The sequence below is a fragment of the Balaenoptera acutorostrata genome, chromosome 11 (genome assembly GCF_949987535.1).
Source record: "Balaenoptera acutorostrata chromosome 11, mBalAcu1.1, whole genome shotgun sequence".
Classification (NCBI taxonomy): Eukaryota; Metazoa; Chordata; class Mammalia; order Artiodactyla; family Balaenopteridae; genus Balaenoptera; species Balaenoptera acutorostrata.
Window position 1 is genome coordinate 90,422,149 of NC_080074.1, and position 5,960 is coordinate 90,428,108.

At 37.8% G+C, this 5,960-nt stretch overlaps 1 pseudogene; it reads left to right on the forward strand.

The window, feature by feature from the left end:
* The first annotated feature begins 5,011 nt into the window (after positions 1–5,011).
* LOC114235612 (U6 spliceosomal RNA) lies at positions 5,012–5,111 on the forward strand (annotated as a pseudogene).
* The last annotated feature ends 849 nt before the right edge of the window (positions 5,112–5,960 follow it).

Here is a 5,960-nt window from a genome sequence, read left to right on the forward strand (position 1 = left end):
AAATGAGTGCTCTAACGCAATTCCTAACAAAATTCACTTGTGAAAGCATTTCTAAGTTAATGGTCTGCACAGATGAGTTAAAACTCTGCCTTTGACAATCTCAAATTCAATGAGCTTAAAATTAAATATATAATATTTTTTCATTATAGTTTCCCTCTAAAACTGTCACTGTATTCCCTGACATTTAAATTCAATATCTAGGCTCAATAAGTAGATACGGATGCATTTGAGATCCCTGAATCACCTAATACCTAAGTGCTCTAAACAGGTGTCTGCTAAGAAACATATAATCCATTTAGTGGAGGTCTATAATATTTGTTTTGTTTTCACAGATGGTGTTGGATTATTGAAGCGGAAATATGCCAAGAAGTTTTTAGAGTACCCTTCCATTTGAGTTGGACTTTGCATTATTTAAAGCTATGATAATTTAACTCCGCTCTAATCCTCCAGTCTGACCAAATCTATTATTTTCTATATCTCCTAAATTTCAGGTTTCCTGTTACTAACCCCCACATCATACAAAAAGTTTCAGGGAGGAAAACATATCATTCACTTTCAAAGTGTTTAGTCTGTCTCCTTATCTTTTTCTTTTCAGAAGGCAGGCAATGGACACTAGTGCATTGAAACGGAGTTAGGAAAAACAAATAATGGTAAATCTACTACTGACTGTTTGACCGTGGGGAAGTCATTTAATTTCTCTTTATTTCAGTTTAGTCATCTGCTAAATAAGGTAATACACTTGTTCAAACTACTAAGTTTTTAAAGGGCAAACGTGTTAAAGTAGTTCAGGATTTGCTTGTTCGTTGAGAGATAATATAAATTCAAAATATTATCATTATTTACTTAATCATATACAATATCTACCATAGGCCTTTTAGTTACTAAGGGTGACAGTGTTTGTTGTAGAGTAGGAGTTGGACAGTGAATTCAGCTCTTTCATTTTGTGATCTTGAGCAAATTACACTTGTGTTTCTTCGGCTGCCTAGAACCTGAACTACTTTTTTATACCTGGAGAATGCCTCATCGTATACATTGTTGTTGAACTCTCTCCCATTATAGAACCTGAAAAAGCCAAAAACCCACACCTCTATCTGCCTTTCACTACTAGCACCTAGGGTATTGGCACAGAACCTAGGCTTCTCCAAATAGATTCTTCCACCTGAGACTCTGAACTCAGATGAAATGAAATAGGCATTGAGAGTAGAATTCATTTTGTCAATGGGAATGGCAGTGGTGAGGACGGGAGCTCTGGGAGTTTCCATTGGGCTGTTCCTACTAAATGGTGCTACTTTATTAGGCGAGGGGCTGACATGGGGATTCAGCTGGTTGTTCATGATATCTATCTCAACTTTATACTGAGGAACTGGGAGAATCCAGAGGATGAACTTAGGGTGTGATATTTCATATCAGAATTCCATTTATCACGTGACCCTTCTAAATCCCTCATTCAAACAAATGGACTCAGTGGTGTTCTAAGTTCCCAGCAATTAGATTTAACTCAGAGCTGGTACAATTAAGTCCAAAGAGATCTGTGTATTTTTCAAGCTGTCCTAGTACACTAGGGAGGCTGGAGGACATGTTTGTGGTAGGCTGAAAAATGGCCCCTGACAATACACTCCACATCCCAATTCCCAGAACCTGTGAAAACAATGGCCCTCTGTATCCTCTGTATCCATGGGTTCCATATCCATGGGTTCTGCGTTCACAGATTCAACCAATTGCAATTGAAAATGTATTTTTTTAAATCCTGAAAGGTCCAAAAAGCAAAACTTGAATTTACTGCTCACTGGCAGCTATTTATGTAGCACTTACATTATATTTACAACTAAATACATAGCATTTATATTGTATTAGCTATTATAAGTAATCTCAAGATGATTTAAAAGATGTACATAGGTTATATCCAAATACGACCCCGTTTTACATAAGGGTCTCGAGCGTCCTCAGATTTTGGTATATGCAGGGTTGGTGGGGATGGAATTAATCCAACACAGATACCAAGGGATAAATGTATCATCTTATACGGCAAAAGATGCAATTAAGTTAAGGCTCTTGAGAGGAAGAGTTTATCCTTATTTTTCTGATGGACCCTAAATGGAATCATAGGTATCCTTTTAACAGAGAGGCAGAGAGAATTCTGAGACAAACATACATAGAAGAGAAAACAATGTGAAGATACAGCAAAGAGAGAATTTTTTTTTAAACATCTTTATTGGAGTATAATTGCTTTACAATGGTGTGTTAGTTTCTGCTTTATAACAAAGTGAATCAGTTATACATATACATATGTCCCAATATCTCCTCCCTCTTGCGTCTCCCTTCCACCCTCCCTATCCCACCCCTCTAGGTGGACACAAAGCACCGAGCTGATATCCCTGTGCTATGCAGCTGCTTCCCACTAGCTATCTATTTTACATTTGGTAGTGTATATATGTCCATGCCACTCTCTCACTTCGTCCCAGCTTACCCTTCCCCCTCCCCGTATCCTCAAGTCTTTTCTCTACGTCTGCATCTTTATTCCTGTCCTGACCCTAGGTTCTTCAAAACCTTTTTTAGATTCCATATATATGTGTTAGCATACGGTATTTGACTTACTTCACTCTGTATGACAAACTCTAGGTCCATCCACCTCACTACAAATAACTCAATTTCACTTCATTTTATAGCTGAGTAATATTCCATTGTATATATGTGCCACATCTTCTTTATCCATTCTTCTGTCGATGGACACTTAGGTTGCTTCCATGTCTTAGCTATTGTAAATAGAGCTGCAATGAACATTGTGGTACATGACTCTTTTTGAATTATTGTTTTCTCAGGGTATATGCCCAGTAGTGGGATTGCTGGGTCATATGGTAGTTCTATTTTTAGTTTGTTTGTTTTTTTTTTTTTAAAGATTTTTTTTTTTTTGGTTATTTAAATGTTCTTTTATTTTTTTATTTTTTAATTAATTAATTTATTTATTTATGGCTGTGCTGGGTCTTCGTTTCCGTGCGAGGGCTTTCTCTAGCTGTGGCAAGTGGGGGCCACTCTTCACCACGGTGAGCGGGCCTCTCACCATCACGGCCTCTCTTGTTGCAGAGCACAGGCTGCAGACGCGCAGGCTCAGCAATTGTGGCTCACGGGCCTAGTTGCTCCGCGGTATGTGGGATCTTCCCAGACCAGGGCTCGAACCCGCATCCCCTGCATTGGCAGACGGACTCTCAACCACTGCGCCACCAGGGAAGCCCTATTTTTAGTTTTTTGAGGAACCTCCATACTGTTCTCCATAGTGGCTGTATCAATTTACATTCCCACCAACAGTGCAAGAGGGTTCCCTTTTCCCCACAACCTCTCCAGCATTTATTGTTTATAGATTTTTTGATGATGGCCATTCTGACTGGTGTGAGGTGCTACCTCATTGTAGTTTTGATTTGCATTTCTCTAAAGATTAGTGATGTTGAACATTCTTTCATGTGTTTATTGGCAATCTGTGTATCTTCTTTGGAGAAATGTCTATTTAGGTCTTCTGCCAATTTTTGGATTGGGCTGCTTGATTTTTTGATATTGAGCTGCATGGGTTGCTTGTAAATTTTGGAGATTAATCCTTTGTCAGTTGCTTCATTTGCAAATATTTTCTCCCATTCTGAGGGTTGTCTTTTCGTCTTGTTTATAGTTTCCTTTGCTGTGCAAAAGCTTTTAAGTTTCATTAGGTCCCATTTGTTTATTTTTGTTTTTATTGCCATTTCTCTAGGAGGTGGGTCAAAAAGGATCTTGCTGTGATTTATGTCATAGAGTGTTCTGCGTATGTTTTCCTCTAAGAGTTTGATAGTGTCTGGCCTTACATTTAGGTCTTTAATCCATTTTGAGGTTATTTTTGTGTATGGTGTTAGGGAGTGTTCTAATTTCATTCTTTTACATGTAGCTGTCCAGTTTTCCCAGCACCACTTACTGAAGAGGATGTCTTTTCTCCATTGTATATTCTTGCCTCCTTTATCAAAAATAAGGTGACCATATGTGCGTGGGTTTATCTCTGGGCTTTCTATCCTGTTCCATTGATCTATATTTCTGTTTTTGTGCCAGTACCATACTGTCTTGATTACTGTAGATTTGTAGTATAGTCTGAAGTCCAGGAGCCTGATTCCTCCAGCTCCGTTTTTCTTTCTCAAGATTGCTTTGGGTATTCGGAGTCTTTTGTGTTTCCATACAAATTGTGAAATTTTTTGTTCTAGTTCTGTGAAAAATGCCATTGGTAGTTTGATAGGGATTGCAATGAATCTCTAGATTGCTTTGGGTAGTCATTTTCACAGTGTTGATTCTTCCAGCCCAAGAACATGGAATATATCTCCATCTGTTTGTATCATCTTTAATTTCTTTCATCAGTGTCTTATAGTTTTCTGCACACAGGTCTTTTGTCTCCTTAGGTAGGTTTATTCCTAGGTGTTTTATTCTTTTTGTTACAGTGGTAAATTGGAGTGTTTCCTTAATTTCTCTTTCTGATTTTTCATCATTAGTGTATAGAAATGCAAGAGATTTCTGTGCATTAATTTTGTATTCTGCTACTTTACAAAATTCATTGAGTAACTCTAGTAGTTTTCTGGTAGCATCTTTAGGATTCTCTATGTATAGTATCATGTCATCTGCAAACAGTGACAGCTTTACTTCTTCTTTTCCAATTTGGATTCCTTTTATTTCTTTTTCTTCTCTGATCAGCAAAGAGAGATTTGAAGATTCTGGCTATGTGGCCAAAAGCAAAGGAATGCTGGCAGCCACAGAAGCTGAAACAGGCAAGGAACAGATTTTTCCTCTCGAGCCTCTGGAGGGAGCACAGCCCTGGCAGCACCTTGATTTAGGCCCTAGTGAAACTAATTTTGGACTTCTGGCCTCCAGGACTGTGAGAGGATAAATTTCTGCTGTTTTAAGCCACCATATTTGTGGTAATTTGTTACAGCAACCACAGGAAACTAATATACAATCCATTGATACATCCATAAATACAGCAAATGTATTTTCTAAAATATTGGCTGAGTGAATGTTTCAGCAGCACATATACTAAAATTGGAACAACACAGAAATTAGCATGGCCCCTGCCCAAGGATGACATGCAAATACATGACGCATTCCATATTTTTAATGCATATTCAGATGTTAACAATAAATTCAAAAGAATGAAGAAAATTATTAGCTGAAATGGAAAATGAAAATAAAAAGCCTAAATGTCAAATATATAGGTTTTTAAAAATAATTTATATTAACATGAAAGGATATAAGGCAAAAATGAAAAGAATAAATCTAAAGAAATAGGGGGAAAATCTTCCTTAATTAAGACATCACTGTATCAAGGCCAATGTCCTTTTCTGAGACCTTCATCATACTGCCTGATGATCCATAGGACTACAATAAAATATGAGGCATCCTAACTATAATTAGATATAAAATGAGGTGGAATGATCATGGAATGGTGATAAGAACACTAGTTTTTCAGGATGTAAACAAATGAGACACAGGAAAAAGGTTGTTGAGACACAGACAGGAAGAACCACCAATTTGAGAAACATAGGAATGACTAGAGTTACAGATAGCTTCCAGAGGGAATTCTGATTTAATTTGCATTCAGCAAGCAGCTCATGACAGCCTCATCTACTTTTCCACTATAACATATCCAAGACAGTGGTTCTCAAACTTTGGTTGGAATCAGAATCATCTAAGAACTTGGTATAAACCCAAAGGCTCAGGCCTACCCTCTTCAACAAGCCTGCTCTACTGTGTTCGTCGTGAGTTCTCCAGGTGTTCTGATACACACCAGCATTTGAGAACCAGGGATCAGGGAAAATAAACAAAAGGCAAACGTTAATGTCATTGGCAGCTATGATTAGTCCCCCAAGAATGTAACAGAAAACTTAATTCTTTTCCCTCACTACCCATTCAAATCTGTCCTCTGTGGCTAATTCTAAGCAGAAATCTAAGCAGATCCCATGACT